This window comes from Schistocerca gregaria, chromosome 4 (assembly GCF_023897955.1).
Source record: "Schistocerca gregaria isolate iqSchGreg1 chromosome 4, iqSchGreg1.2, whole genome shotgun sequence".
NCBI classification, from domain to species: domain Eukaryota; kingdom Metazoa; phylum Arthropoda; class Insecta; order Orthoptera; family Acrididae; genus Schistocerca; species Schistocerca gregaria.
The window spans coordinates 362,779,707-362,796,938 of record NC_064923.1 but is presented as its reverse complement, the minus strand read 5'-3'; the positions used below and the strand labels follow the sequence as shown (position 1 = coordinate 362,796,938).

The 17,232-nt window shown below is 41.8% G+C and overlaps 1 long non-coding RNA gene across 1 annotated transcript; it reads right to left on the bottom strand.

Moving 5' to 3' along the window:
• Nucleotides 1–772: 772 nt before the first annotated feature.
• On the bottom strand, nucleotides 773–13,837 carry LOC126267015 (uncharacterized). The gene is made up of 3 exons (XR_007548956.1): nucleotides 13,680–13,837; nucleotides 5,499–5,634; nucleotides 773–1,300 (listed from the first exon to the last, which is right to left on the bottom strand). It is a non-coding gene; the product is annotated as an uncharacterized LOC126267015 (long non-coding RNA).
• Nucleotides 13,838–17,232: the final 3,395 nt, after the last annotated feature.

Sequence of the window (17,232 nt, the reverse complement as noted above, 5' to 3'; positions counted from 1 at the left end):
AAAAACTCAAATTTTGCGCCGAACTCTCTGGTGAACAAATTAACACTGACTGGGCTGCGACACACAACAAACCACAATCACACTGTGTTTTGGTGAAGTGAAAAGTGTTTTACTACGTTAATTGTGGAAAATATTTACGTGTGCATCACAACACCTCAGCATGATGTGGAGAATGGAAGTGCTTGCCACACGAAAACGTAAGTAAACCTGAGGATCTCACATCCAACACTTTCAACTGCAAACAAGGCCAACACAAGGAGCTGCAAATCATAATGATGAATATGTACGAACAAGGTACATACGAGAGTTCCACTAACCGATTCGAAGCATCATTGTGATAGAGCGTATTTCGTTGTTCACAACCATCGAAGGTCAAAGCTCGAGTCGTGCACTGCGAATTACGCTGAGCAAATTTCAGAATTTGCGCTACGTCTAAAATCCCTTCCTTCTTTAATTTTCAAGCCGAAAAAGCGATGCTTTCCGTTTCGATCACTTACATTTCTCAGGAAGCTGTCCTACGTTGACAATTCTCAGCAGCTTGAAATTTGTACTGCACACGAGACAAGGAGAGTTCAGTCATTATCTTAGGCATTAAACTTGAAGTCAGTTGTGCAAAAACAATTCAGTTACACAATGAATTACTCCACAAGGGAGTTCTATATTGAAATAGAAGCAACAGATTCGGGGTTGGTGAATACAAGAACACAGTTATGGTATAGCGTCGAATGGCATCAATATTTACTTTCAAGTTTTGGAAATCATGGAAACATAATTTGTTTTGCTGTTCATTCATTTATTTGCCTTGTTTCCTAACGTTTACATTAGCTTTAAACAATTCAAAACATACTTGAGAGTCATGTAAGCTGACATAGACAAAATAACTAACGTTTTCTTATGGCTTATTGATTTTAAATGCACATGAAATATCAGTCAAATGAAACTAATGAAAATTCTGGAGTTGCAGTCATTGAGTAGGAAGAGGGAATGAATGTTGCATTGACTGCTGTGGCATATTTCAGTATTAAGTTCTATGTGAATCACAAACTGCACATAAAAAAGTTACTCTAACAGATACAAACATCAACATCATCTACAATATTATTTAACCTCGTATCATCAGTCTAAAGACAAGTCTTGCCATTTATTGTATATATTCATATTACAGACTATTAACATTTTGTGTATTGTGGCTTTTACTGTGGAACTATATGGTCCCTTTATCTCGAAAAAGACCAGAACTATGGAGCGTGGAGGTTTGCGAAAGCTTTCGTTGGTCCATCACTGGCGATCTAGAAACATTCTGAAACATGGTAAGAAATTGTTTTTTCAAATTATGTTGTTAAATGTGCAATTTGAACGATATTTATCATGGCTAAACCAGTTAGTATACATTTAGCAAACGTCGTAGCTGTACAGTCTACTGCCCAGTTTTTATATATTGTCCACAAATTTATTGTTTTCAGTCCATTAAATTCTCAACAGATCGAATGGTGATACACGAATTCGATCCCCACTGGTCCTGCAATATGCAGGACGCTTCAGTTCCCCCACTTACGGGTTTTATGTAACCTGCAACGCCTTCAAAATCACCCGACAGATCTTCATATTCTCACTCTTACTAAAAGCAAACAGTTAGTCCTACCATTGTATTTCCTGCAAAAAGGTCATGTTCAGTTTTTCTGTACGTTTAATAGTTTGCGTTTATCGAGAGAGAGAATGTGAAAATCTTACTTGTCGTTTCGAAGGCGTTACAAGCTGCAGAAAACCTATAGGTCGGGGGCAGCTGAATCAACCTAATTCCTAACCCGTACACTCTGTGATTGAGGTCGTTAGTATATGACTGTACTACTGTGCTACGCGAAACGGTGGAATCTGTTTCGAACCCTGATGGTGGAAGCAGTTGCCACCACTAGTATGCTATATCAGCAAAAGCACCTGGACAATCATACTGAAAGCGGAATGAACCATTAGGTGTCACGAGAGACGGAGTATATAAGGAGCTTGGGAGTCTTGTGATTTCAGTAGAGAAGCAGTAACAACATAATGGATCATTCAGGAGAGCTCAGTGACTTCGAATGTGGGCTGGGCATTGCATGTCACCTGAGTAATAAATCTGTCAGGGATATTTTAATCCTGGTAAGGATGCTCAAGTCGATTGTTGGTGAAGTGTTGTTCAGAGACGATGATGCTTTGTATCGACTTGACAAAGCAACCTGTCATAAAGTAGCTCCTGCAAGACAATGGTCTGTGTACAATAACATTCCTGAAACGGACTGGTCTCCGCAGAATCTTGGCCTGAACACGATGGAACATCTTTAGCTTGATTTAGATCGACGCCTTCGCTCTGGACCCCAGTGTCCAGCGTCACTACGTTATTTGATTTCCGCTCTTGAAGAAGTATGTCATCCCTCTATCTCGAAAAAGACCAGAACTATGGAACGTGGAGGTTTGGGAAAATGTTTCCGTTGGTCCATCACTGGCGATCTAGAAACATCCGGAACTTGTCCCTACGTAGACATTCAGACAGAATAGAGCTGAAGCTTCGTAAAGGTGAAGGGTAGAGACGCCCCATATTAATATCCATTAACAGTTGTCTGTATACTTCTGAGCAGATAGTGTATATTGTCAGCAAGGGGAGGAGAGACGGTTGCTTAAAGTTCCTAATCACCATATCTGGCCCAATTATCCTGGATAAAATTCCAAACCTTTTGCTGTGTTGTTGCTCTCGGCCTCCCATGGCTACTATTCCAGAGGAGCAGGCCGGGTGGCACTCTTAGGTTTCACCCTGTTCAGTTTATCATCATCATACAACACAGAAATGATAGTACACTGTATGTACACCTGTTTAAACATCAGTATTTTATCATGAACAGTAGCCACCTTCCATTTTCATTTTTAAATGGTACAGTACCTTATTTCAAGTTTTCTAGTTGCAAATAGAGTGTCTTATATCAGGCTAAAGCAACAGCCTTGCCGCAGTGGATACACCGGTTCCCGTCAGATCACCAAAATTAAGCGCTGTCGGGTGTGGCCGGCACTTTGATGGGTGACCATTGGGGCCGCCATGTCCTGTTGCCATTTTTGGGGGTGCACTCAGCCTCGTGACGCCAATTGAGAAGCTACTCTACCGAGTAGTAGCTTCTCCGGCAAAGAAACCCATCTTAACGACCGGGAGAGGGGTGTGCTGCCCACACGCCCCTCGTATCTCCATTCTCAGCTGAGGATGAGACAGCGGTCGGATGGTCCCGATAGCCACTTGTGGCCTGATTACGGAGAGATTATCAGGCTAAGCAAGTTTCATTTTGTGATGATATTCTGTCACACTAGGACGTAAGAAATGGTTCAAATGGCTCTGAGCACTATGGGAGGTCATCAGTCTCCTAGAACTTAGAACTACTTAAACCTAAGGACATCACACACATTTATGCCCGAGGCAGGATTCGAACCTGCGGCCGTAGCGGTCACGTGGTTCCAGACTGAAGCGCCTAGAACCGCTCGGCCACCCGGGCTGCCGTTGGGACGTAACTTGATAAAAATGAGAAAATCCAGTTTTGCGTGATAGAGGGTGCTTCGTACCGATATTGTGTGGGAGAGGGTGCTTCATAGCAATGTTACATCGCAGGGGGTGTTTTGTAGCAACGGTCCTTGGCATAGGATGCTGCTTACCAACTTGAAATGGCAGAGGTTGCTTCATAACGATGTTCTATGGCAGCATCTATCTGCTTCATACGTGGCAGAGCGTGCTGTGTACCTGTGTTGGGTGGCAGAGTATGGCTTGACACAAAGTGTTTTGTACCATGCCGCAATGTGGAGGGTGCTCCGTACCGACTGAGCACGGAAGAGAGTGCTCTTCATCAATGTTGGGTGGACGACAGAGCTTTCTGCCAATATTATGTGCCACAGAGAGGTCTGCGCCATATTGCAAGGCGAACGGTGCTCTATAACGATTGAGCATGGCAGATGTTGCTTCATAGCAATGTTACCTTGGGAAACGAGTGTAGCTTGCACCAGGCTGGCGCAGGGCGGCTGGCTATTGGATATACCTCGCACTCAGTTGACACTCCAGTTGGGTGGGCTGGGCAGAGTGGGCGGCAAAGCAGCTCACAACTCCCGTCACTACCACGAGATGCCTCTTCAAAAGCCAATTACATACGGAACAGGTCACATTCTTGCCTTCGGAGAACTTTCTGGCGTGCTCTGCTTAAACTGTTCGAGTTACAAGAAAGAGATTAGATTCAGCAACCTAACATTGCTCTCTGAATTCATAATTCTCTGAATACAGTAATTTACGCAGTGAGCCGTAAACAAAATTACCTGCTATGGCAGACATAGCATCGGACTGTAAATACTTAATGCTACCCGTACGAACATGCGACAGGTCTCTAATCCACAATATCAAGTAAAATTTTTTCATTATTGCACAAAGCAATGACAGCATTCTTTGTAACTCTCAAGGACACCATTCACAATAGGCTAGTACCGAGTGACCTACTAACTAAATATATTTGTAAGAAATAATTTTTTATGTGGCTTGCATGAGACGAATATCATAATAATGGATTCTAGCTTCCATCTTTTCCACTGTACAACACAGTAAAATTTTGATATTAACAATGTGAAATGGTATTCTCTTACGTCTTCATTTGTGAGTTCTACAGTAAGTACATCTACGAAAATTTCGTTGACCATCTTTTCTCATAACCATTATCACTTCTTTTTATTTTATTTCTCCTCCCACTTATCCCCTCTCGCTATGTTTATCTTTTCTCAATGCACATAACTCAGTATTCAACAACTGGTCGTTTACTAAACCGCGTCATAACGCACGCTAGCCCATTTCCTAATTTCTCTTTTAGCAGATACGCTGAATTACTCGGAACGAGACTGAATCAATGACCTATTCGGAACAAGCCCGAAGAAGTTTCGTATGTTCATTTTTCTCCAAGAACTCTAATGTCCCATCGCCTCTTGGCTAATCGAGCAGACGTTGTCCTCTACACGTGACAAAAAACTAAATTCCTTTGCAGCCGAGTCTCAAGTACTGTAAACGTAACTGTAAACGTAACGACCACTGCAGTATCAGCCTGCCAGACGACGTCTGTGGACGAATTATGGGCTGTTAGAGCTTGAGAACTAGGCTGTGCGAAGGTGAACACAGCGTCACAAACAGTAATAGCTGGGAAAATCAGCCGGCCGCTGTGGTCTCGCGGTTCTAGGCGCGCAGTCCGGAACCGTGCGATTGCTACGGTCACAGGTTCGAATCCTGCCTCGGGCATGGATGTGTGTGATGTCCTTAGGTTAGTTAGGTTTAAGTAGTTCTAAGTTCTAGGGGACTAATGACCACGGCAGTTGAGTCCCATAGTGCTCAGAGCCATTTTTTTGGGAAAATCAAACCTGAGCTTAACTGCGAAAAATGTTTTTACAGAATCTGAAAATGGCTGTTGGGTTGCCTCCCAACGGCCGATACAAATAATTTCATATTTAAGAGCAATGCGTACCTCCAGAACTCAACAAAAGCCTCTATTATTTCCCATATGAAGTTCGTCGCCTTGGCAACTGGATTACCCTCGTCTTCATATGCATCATCAGATTCTTTGGCTACTACCTCTGACAGCAGGAGTGCGAGAACAGCCACTGAAACCAAGTGAAGATTAAAATTAAACACGTTACGTAAACAGCACATTTGTGAAGTTGAGTATTGATTGGTTACATACTACACAGCTACAAAATACTACCGAAGCTAGCCCCTGTCCCCAAAATTAAATACACTCTAAGGCAAAGAAAGAGTGACACACACACACACACACACACATAAACACACACACACACACACACACACACAGACACACACACACACACAGAGAGAGAGAGAGAGAGAGAGAGAGAGAGAGAAACAGATGTGAAAAACAGAAGATAACAATTTCAGAAAAACGTAATGATTATTCAAGAGAAAGAACATCACAAACTGAGCAAGTCAACGCCTTGATCCACCCTGACCCTTAAGCAATCAGTTATTCGGCTTGACATTGGTTGACAGAGTTGTCGGACGTCGTCCAGAGGAACACCGTGCTAAATTCTGTCCAATTGGCGTTTTATATCGTCCCCATCTCCTTGGAGGACGCTGCCCATAATACTCCGAACGTCCTCAATTGGGGAGACATCGAGAGATCTTGCTGGTGAAGGTAGGGTTTGGCAAAGCGTGTGCTGTTGGACATAGCCTTGCATAAATTTACGTCCAGGATGGGTTGCCACAAAGGGCAACAAAAACAAAAAGCGTTCGAAAAATATTGTGGATGTACATCTGTGCTGTAAGGGCGCCACAGGTAACAACTAATGGCGTCCTGCTATGGAAAGAAATGGTACCCTGGACGGTAACTCATGGATGTCAGGCCATATAGCAGGTGACAGACAGACAGGTATGTCACAGCTGTCTGGGGCGGCAACAGACACGTCTTCACTGGTCATAGGGGCTCAGTTCAAAGTGGGATTCGTCAGTGAAGACAATTCTATTCCAGTCAATGTGGTTCCAGGCCAAAGATGTGTCTGGAGACAATAACAACCTATCTGTCGCCCTCCATGCAGCCCGATAACCAGGAGTGATGGCCTGTGGTGCCACTTCTTTTCATAACAGGACCCCTATCGTTATCAGTCGCGGCATCCGTACAGCACAGTAGTACGTCGACTATATTCTACGCCTAGTTATGTTACCCTTCATGGCAAGCCATCCTGGGCATATATTTCAGCAAGATAACGTCCACCCCCACACGGCAAGAGTTTCTACTGCTTGTCTTCGCTATTGCCAAATCCCAACTTGGCCGGAATGTCAGCTCATCTCTCCCCAGTTCAGAACATTTGGAGCTTTATCGGCAGGGCCTTCCAACCATCTTGAGATCTAACGCTCCTATTGGACAGAATATGGCACGATATCCTTCAGAAGGACATCGAACACCTCTGTCAATCGATATCAAGCCAAACAACTGCTTGCTTAAGGACCACATGTGGGCCAACTAGCTATTGACTTACTCAATCTGTGAAGCTCTTCTTCGTGAATAAATCACCATATTTTTCTGAAATTGTAATAATTTGTTTGACTTACGTGAACATGTCATCTCCCGACTTCCGTCCCATTCGGAAAATTTCTTCGTGGTAGGTCACTTTTTTGTCTTAGAGTGATACCTATCTCTCTCTTTGATAACTGTACAAATCTTTATTCTCCACGACGTAGTGAATCATTTAAATAAGTTGTTGTTTTCAAACACATATTGGTATATTCTGATGTACATGAAAATACTTGCATGTATATGTCTTCGGGTGCAGGCAGTGTTATGTCACGAGACTTGAGGCTTAGTTTTAATGATTGCTTGGTTTGCTGTTCTGAACTGTATAACAGATATGTGAGCAAGCGGTCCTGCCATCTTAGCGTTTTATACTGTTCTAGATATAATGAAGCGTCATAGAAAAGCCGCATTATCCATTCGCATAATTTCTGCCGCAGGTGAACGTAATATGAGATTTTTGAGAACTCGACCACCAAAGGTAACATTTCAAGAAACGGAAGCGAGTTGTAAGAATTTTATATGACATTAAAATCATAATGTCCTGCAGAGATCTCATTAGAGAACATAGTATTTCTACAACCGTTTCATAGTACATCGACTCGTTAACTTACATTTTCTTCTTTCATTTAATTTTTGGTTCCTTTGGACACCAGATAACCCTGAGCAAAGAACTTTTGAGTCTAAAGAAGTTACTGTGGTCATAGCAACGACACGAAACGTTTTCTTTTACGACAAATACAGTACAACCAAGCTTAAACTCCTTTATTATTATATTTATTTACTACATAGTATTAATTATATACATATGAAACAAAGAAGGCCATTATGCATACACACGACAGTCATTGTACGAAGCAAAGTCTACGTGCGTGATGGCCATCATGAGAAATTTCACACGTAGAAGTTAGATTTCAATTACTATCACAAAATACAGAAGTAGTACAAGAAGGATTTGGATTAGCAACTACTTTTATATGTATATATGGGCCGTATAACGAAACATTGGAAAGCAGTGAATAACACAGGAATTAGTGTTAATATATCAGTATGAATATACACTCCTGGAAATGGAAAAAAGAACACATTGACACCGGTGTGTCAGACCCACCATACTTGCTCCGGACATTGCGAGAGGGCTGTACAGGCAATGATCACACGCACGGCACAGCGGACACACCAGGAACCGCGGTGTTGGCCGTCGAATGGCGCCAGCTGCGCAGCATTTGTGCACCGCCGCCGTCAGTGTCAGCCAGTTTGCCGTGGCATACGGAGCTCCATCGCAGTCTTTCACACTGGTAGTATGCCGCGACAGCGTGGACGTGAACCGTATGTGCAGTTGACGGACTTTGAGCGAGGGCGTATAGTGGGCATGCGGGAGGCCAGATGGACGTACCGCCGAATTGCTCAACACGTGGGGCGTGAGGTCTCCACAGTACATCGATGTTGTCGCCAATGGTCGGCGGAAGGTGCACATGCCCGTCGACCTGGGACCGGACCGCAGCGACGCACGGATGCACGCCAAGACCGTAGGATCCTACGCAGTGCCGTAGGGGACCGCACCGCCACTTCCCAGTTGCTCCTGGGGTATCGGCGAGGACCATTCGCAACCGTCTCCATGAAGCTGGGCTACGGTCCCGCACACCGTTAGGCCTTCTTCCGCTCACGCCGCAACATCGTGCAGCCCGCCTCCAGTGGTGGCGCGACAGGCGTGAATGGAGGGACGAATGGAGACGTGTCGTCTTCAGCGATGAGAGTCGCTTCTGCCTTGGTGCCAATGATGGTCGTATGCGTGTTTGGCGCCGTGCAGGTGAGCGCCACAATCAGGACTGCATACGACCGAGGCACACAGGGCCAACACCTGGCATCATGGTGTGGGGAGCGATCTCCTACACTGGCCGTACACCTCTGGTGATCGTCGAGGGGACACTGAATAGTGCACGGTACATCCAAACCGTCATCGAACCCATCGCTCTACCATTCCTAGACCGGCAAGGGAACTTGCTCTTCCAACAGGACAATGCACGTCCGCATGTATCCCGTGCCGCCCAACGTGCTCTAGAAGGTGTAAGTCAACTACCCTTGCCAGCAAGATCTCCGGATCTTTGGGACTGGATGAAGCGTCGTCTCACGCGGTCTGCACGTCCAGCACGAACGCTGGTCCATCTGAGGCGCCAGGTGGAAATGGCATGGCAAGCCATTCCACAGGACTACATCCAGCATCTCTACGGTCGTCTCCATGGGAGAATAGCAGCGTGCATTGCTGCGAAAGGTGAATGTACACTGTACTAGTGCCGACATTGTGCATGCTCTGTTGCGTGTGTCTATGTGCCTGTGGTTCTGTCAGTGTGATCATGTGATGTATCTGACCCCAGGAATGTGTCAATAAAGTTTCCCCTTCCTGAGACAATGAATTCACGGTGTTCTTATTTCAATTTCCAGGAGTGTATTATAGCATTCGTATTAATAGAAATATATCAATAATGTTTGTAGGTGATACTCGTATTTAAACCATATATAATATGAGAGGACTACAATTTGAATATACTTCGGACTAAAACTAGGTTTGGGGAACAAAAATCTTTAGCTGCAAGATAGTTTCTGAACAGTTCACCCATAGAACAAACTGTAGCGATTTTCGTAACCTGAATAACAACACATTTGACTGGAACCCAGATACACGTATTGCACTGATCAAATATTGGCAGTTACGTGGAACAGTTGAAAGAACATTAAGAAAATAAACAACACAGGAAAAAGATTATATAACAACTACCCTCCTGATTCTCATTTATGTCAGGATAAAATGGGTTTTGACAGAAAGGATCTTAGGAGAATCATAATTTGAGGGCTGAAGTTTCTCAGATACATTAGAAGAATTACTTTAAAAATAAGTTATGAAGCATAACAACAATGAAAGATATAGAAATATTTGTTGTGTAAGACAATCAGAAGAACTAGAAGAAAATGTAAATGTATCTGCAATCAATGAATAAACGTCATAAGACTTTTGAAAAAATAGTGTGATATGAAAGGAGCATATAAATGTAACAAGTATTTTTGGCATTTGGTTTGAGTAGAATTTATTTTTTGCCAGCTTTGGTTGGCTTATTATATCAGTCCAGGAAGGCACTAGTGAGCAAGGAAATCACTTCTTTAACAACAATTATATTGCAAAGTGCATAATGTCTTTAATTGTAATACAGGCAGAAAATCTCATATCAAAAGCACTAGTGTTAATTACCAAATACGTAAAAGTTAAATTTCATTTACTACTTAACGGATTTGATCTATTATAGTCATGTACAAACACAGATAAAATAAACAGTTTGAGGGTAGTTATAAATAGCAAACTCTGCACAACGGTCACATGAACATTAAGCATCAATACAGCCCTCATACTGTTTCTAGTTCATACCATAATGCACACACTGATACAAATTACCAGCACAAGTAACACATACAGAACTTATATTTTAAATAAATATTAAAACCTGGTAAGAGTGTAAGGATACAAGAGATTTAACATTAATAGTACCTAAACAGCATCAAGGATGAGTAGACGCCAGATGCAAAATAATACCATAAATGATGACAAAGAAATAACTGACATTACTGTAGCTGTAAGAGTAAAAGATGTACTAGGTTACAGAATCATGTACAGTGTCAAACTTCACGGTCACTAAATTTCAGTACACAGAATTTATTAACAATGTATTATCCTGTAAAGAAAACATGGCTATTAAAAACTAAGCAATGTTTTAAAGGGGGGTGACAACTGTAGAATAAAGAATAATTTGAGAGACACTGCACGGTATTAATACCTCTAAATGACAATAACAGTTTTTACGTGTGCAAATGTAACTGGCCAACAAAACTCTAGATCTACAACAAACATATTTTAGATACAGAAAACACTTTGTTTCGTTTTTGAATCATCTCTTATCTAACAAAAAAATTATTTTCTCTTTCCTGCTATTTAGGAAGTGAGCTACAATTTCTGTCAAACAATATGGTTCAGTAATTTTAAGATCTTAGGGCTGTGGCTAAGATATTTCATATTTTTGTCTGTGTAGTTTAGTACATCATTTATTAGCTATTGTCTATTGGAGGTGCTGTGGGTGGGCATGAAGCTTCACCAAACTGAACTTTCTCACATGCATGTACAGTTCTGTCACCACATACTAAAAACCAGTGCTTCAGTTTAGTGGTCATTCAAGTATTATGTTGTTCTGAAAATAATTCTTGGTTCTACAATTTTAGGACTCCTTGTCTCTACTGAAAAGTTTAACTCTCTCCATAGCTCAGTTCAGTGTTCACTCATTCTGAGTACTTTAATGTGACGCTCTCTTGTTGCCCATACAGTTTTAGTATCATTTATTTTGTGAATGTACTTTAAGGTCCATATGATAGTACATTAGATCGACAACATCCTGTGTAAAACATGAACTACACATATCTTTCTTTGATTGAAAAGCCTGACGTGCTGAGTCATGATCTTCGTTTTGTGATAAATTTATTGTTTATACCAGAGTTTTGGGTGACTACTGTGTTACTGTACCCCTTAAAATTTGTCCTTTGTAAGTTGTCGAACGATTTAATTGTATCTGTAGAGACTAAATGGTTTTCATCATTGTATTTTATGTAACTTGGTTTATCACAAGAGAAAAAATTCATTAACATGTTAGGATTGTTCATTAACCTGACAAACTTTATTCGTGTAATTAATTTTCTCTTTACCAAATTTATGCAAGTCATGAAGGTGGGCATTGATCCTCTGACATCTCAGCGACTAAGTAAATGCTCATGGTCAAGAAAGACACAAAAATTTTACGCAAGTCTCTTTGGTATATCAGGGGCAAACTTTACGTATTACGACTCTTTATTGGTAAGGCCACATGCTGCACCAGTGAACTATACTCTTCTAAAGTTAGAAAAAGTTGGTCTAGTTCTGAAAACCAGTGAACTTCCCATCTTTTTGTACTTAGAATAAGTGAATTCTTCACCATTTTAAAATTAGAGCAGTACAGTTGTTGCGTTTCAAATTCAGTGTGACAGCTGTTTAAACTGTAAAGTCAGAAGTGCAATTGTTTAACGATTCGACACCTGAACTAGCAACAGTTTGAACTTAGGGTAAGTGAATTGTAACGTCGTAGGAGTGGGGAAAAACAATTATTCTTCATTTTCATGTACTTTACACTTCGCAAAATTGGGAAATTTTGAATTTCCAAACCCATTTTTGAATTTCTCCACTTTATACTGGAGGCAATTGGCCTATGTCAATGGGGTTGGTGGAAGAGAAGTGGAAAATCTGGGAACAACACATAAGGAAACAGCACATAACGTCATAGTGGTGAGGGGGGATGGGGAATCTAGCAACAGTGCAGAGTGTGCTGAAACCAGTCCATGTCTTGGATTCTGACATCATAGGTATGGGGAAACACAGTGGTCATATTTTATCGCCATATTAGGTTCTGACATCATAGCGAAGGGAAAATCTCACAACCATGTAGACTGCACCTGTATCCCTGTGTCTGATGTCTTGGGTTCTACACTTAGCACAAGTCACATACATGGTTTTTCAACCAGTGGGATAACTGCCCATAGTGGATATTTTAATTTCTCCTGTTCTCCACTTAGCAAATTGGGATATTTGGAATTTATATCCAATTTTTTAATTTCTCACCATTTTATAGGCACAGGAATTGGCTTATGTCAGAGGAGTGTAGTGAGAAATCTGGCAACATTGCAAGATCTCATAGAAAGAGAGTAAACCTGTGAACACTGTTGCCGGATCGAATACACTTAGCTCCAGTGCTAAGACCCCATGTGTGCAAATGTACCAATATGAATAACCTTAGGTACACTCTTTTACTTTTTAACATACTCACAAAACACTCAATAGGTTGTGCACAATATGATGAACGATTGTAAGCTAAATATTCTCGCTTCTAAATGTGGACACCTAAGGAAGAAGAGGTTCGTTTCCTGAAGAAAAAAAGCAGGCTAAACGAGTAATTTGGTGAACATCTGAGTGGAAATATTTCAGAAGAGCATCCTGCAAGTTTATTGAGAAAAGTCTTTGTAGGAAGTATAGATCATACAGATGAAGGAACTCTTTCGCCTGTTCATAGTTTCCATTCTTACCATCATAAATCTATACTGAAACTAACGGTACGCAATTTGTATACGAGTATCAAGATGTTCATAACTAAAACAGTAAAAGACGAACGACTATATAACGTTAATTTCTTTGACATCTAATGTTTTACATCAGATTTCGCTTTGAAGATCGTTCAAGCAAGGTAAGGTAAGCTCTCCTTTCTGTATTTTTCATTATGTTTGGGGCTATTCAGAACAAAACTGTGATACCCTACCCTCGGTAAAAGGCAGGCTATGATACTGAAATGAACAAATTTAATATTGTTCTAAAAAATTTGTTTGACGGTACTCTGTTACTGGTGATTGTGAAGAGTTCGTTCTTTAAAGTGTAAGCACTACTCGCGTCTGATCTTAGTTACATCAATGAAAATCCTCATTATCAGCTTTGGACATAAGATTGCCGTCTCGTATGTGAATGAACCTCGAAGAAATCGATAAGTGAATCGACAGAACAGTACTCACCAACAATCAGAAAGAATACAGGCCTCATTCCGATGTCGACTGGCGTCTTCAGCGTTCGCTTTCTGCGCCTGTTTCAGAGTTGTAACTAGGATGCGAGACTGTACTGCATGAGTGTCTCCCCAGGGCGAACGTGCCACCGACAGACTGATAGCGTGTGTACGTTATGCTGAGTGAAAAGTTCAGCACGTAGCGTACGTGACGCTGTGCAAACGATTTGACTTGTTTGGGAACGTGAAACGTGCCACAAAAAGTATGTATTTCTGTGGCTTTTGCTATAGAAAGTGAATTGATAAACTAGAGGTGACGTTGTCTGTAGAGAAATGTCACCGTGTTCTAAGAAGGTTATCAGTGATGACATGTAAAGAGACCGTTTCCAGCTTGTTTGTTGTTGTTGTCTTCAGTCCTGAGACTGGTTTGATGCAGCTCTCCATGCTACTCTATCCTGTGCAAGCTTGTTCGTCTCCCAGTACTTACTGCAACCTACATCCTTCTGAATCTGCTTAGTGTATTCATCTCTTGGTCTCCCTCTACGATTTTTACGCTCCACGCTGCCCTCCAATGCAAAATTTGTGATCCCTTGATGCCTCAGAACATGTCCTAGCAACCGGTTCCTTCTTCTTGTCAAGTTGTGCCACAAACACCTCCCCAATTCTATTCAATACTTCCTCACTAGTTATGTGATCTACACATCTAATCTTCAGCATTCTTCTGTAGCACCACATTTCGAAAGCTTCTATTCTCTTCTTGTCCAAAATATTTACTCTTATAACTGCCATCTGGTTTCTGTACAAATTGTAAATAGCCTTTCGCTCCCTCTATTTTACCCCTGCCACCTTTAGAATTTGAAAGAGAGTATTCCAGTCAACATTGTCAAAAGCTTTCTCTAATTCTACAAATGCTTTTTAATTTCCAGCTTACTTCAACAAAAAATAAGCTCACCGGATTAAAAAAAATAGCCATCCTTAGAGATATTATTAAAAGCACCATTTAATACTGCCTAATTCCGCTCATGGACTTATCATCCAACTGATTCCGGTTAGGAAATGAGTCCACAAGGTTCTGCAGGTATGTCGCGCTATGTAAGGCACTCGCAGAGGATTTGATCGCGCAGTTCCAACAAATTTCGAGGTTGGTGGTGGCAGTATTTACCCGTTGTTCCAACATGCCTTAAAGATTTTCTATGGACTTCGGGTCGCATGACTTTGCAGGCGAATCGAGATGTAGTAGAGTGGGAAGTAGTTCAGGAAACCGGCCACATACGCGGTGACGACTCCAGGTGTCCATTACATCCAATTATAGTCGCAATATTTTCTCGCTGTCAGGTTGGAATGGACGTTCATTCACTGCCTGCAGCAATTTCTGTTGGGTTCGGAGACGATGTTTATTCACAAGCCGTGAAAAGCGTCTCCTATCTGTCTCAGTCAGGATCTCCTTCCGACCACAAGTATTGTGTTTCGTAGCCACACGTGTTACACTACTGCTTGTAGACATGTCGAACAGTGCGCCACGCAACACCAACAAATCCATCAGCTTCACACACTGATTGGCCACGGAAACAGCCAAACACGATTGCCGCTTTTTGCCACTCTGTCACGGCATTACATTTTGCACGGGTTTGCCTGAAACATAAATGCCTCAATGATCGCTACTATCTTATGCTTACGTAGTGGCAACGCGTGAAGTTCAGCACGTGAAGCGATCGCTACGCCAGCAGCTTGTGCTCACTGGGGTGAACCTGGTTCAAAATGGTTCAAATGGCTCTGAGCACTATGGGACTCAACTGCTGTGGTCAGCAGTCCCCTAGAACTTAGAACTACTTAAACCTAACTAGCCTAAGGATATCACACACATCCATGCCCGAGGCAGGATTCGAACCTGCGACCGTAGCAGTCGCACGGTTCCGGACTGCGCGCCTAGAACCGCGAGACCACAGCGGCTGGCGGGTGAACCTGGATATGGCCAAATTAAGACCTAATGACCAAGTGTCCAAGATCATTATTTTGCACTTTTTATTACAGAGGTCTGTCAACATCGCATTTTAATTTCTTTTTTTACAAGTCTTTTTGTTTATCCCCCCATCGTCACATTCAATCTAATGGCAGCATTATCCAAACCTATGATGTTAATGAAATTAAAACTGCGATCTATGCAGAACATTGCAAAAATATGTAGGTGTGGTAGTCCACTGCAATTGATGTAAATAATCGAAATATTACTTTTCAGGTATATCAAAATGAATAATTGCTTGTCTGTCTTCTATGCGTTCCTATACCATTCATCTGATTACAAGGAATGATGAGTTGTTGCGTGCAAGCGCCCCAAGATTCCTGAGTTAGCGCATCTATACCTGTACTTTCACTCTAGGGTAAGGCTGGCTTTGTGGTGCAAAACCAGTCACATTTGCATCTACGTCTACATGATTACTCTGCAATTCTCAATTAAGTGCCTGGCAGGCAGTTCACTGAACCACCCTCAAGCTACTTCTCTACCGTCCAATCTCGAACAGCGGGCGGGAAATATGGTCAATTAAATCTTTCCGTGCGAGCTCTGATTGCTCTTATTTTATTATGATGATCATTCTTCCCTTTGTAGTTGGACGCCAACAGAATATTTTCGCACTCTGAGGAGAAAGTTGGTGATTGAAATTTCATGAGCAGATCCTGCAGCAACGAAAAACACCTATGTTTTAATGATTGCCACACATATTCGTGTATCACATCCGTGACAGTCTCTCCTTTATTTCGCCGTAGTACAAAACGATCGTCTGCTTTGAATTTTTTCTATGTCCTCTGCGAATTCTAACTGACGCGGATCCCACACCGCACTGCAATACTCCAGAAAGGGGGGTACAAACGTAATGCAAGCAGTCTCTTTTAGTAGACCTGTTACATTTTCTAAGTGTTCTGCCAACAAAGGGCAGTCTTTGGTTTGCTTTCCGCACAACAAGAGGGTTGCGGAATTTAAGTTAATCGTAATTGTAATCCCTAAGTACTAAGTTGAATTGGCAGCCTTCAGATTAGTGTGATTTATCGCGTAACCGAATCTGGCGGTTTCCAGTTAGTACTCATTGGAGTGACATCACATTTTCCATTATTTACATTCAATTGCCACCTTCCGAATTACATAGATGTCTAGTCTAAATTATTTTGCAATTTTTTTGATCAACTGATGACTTTACAAGACAGTAAATGACAGTAACATCTGCAAACAATGTAACTTGGTTGAGCAGATTCTCTCCTAAATCGTTTCTCTAGGCCTATGACACTTTCTTGGTGAACGCCAGACGTTACTTCTGTTTTACTCCATGACTAGCCGTCAATTACTACGATCTGTGCCCTTACTTACATGAAATCACGAATCACTCGCACAACTGAGAGATACTCCACAGGAATGCAATTTGATAAGAAATCGCTTGTGAGGAACGGTGTCAATAGTCTTTTAGTCGTCTTAAAATATGGAACAAATTTGAAATCCTCTGTCCATAGCACTCATTACTTTGTGAGAATAAAGAGCTAGTTGTGTTTTACAAGAACAGTATTTACTGAATCCTTGT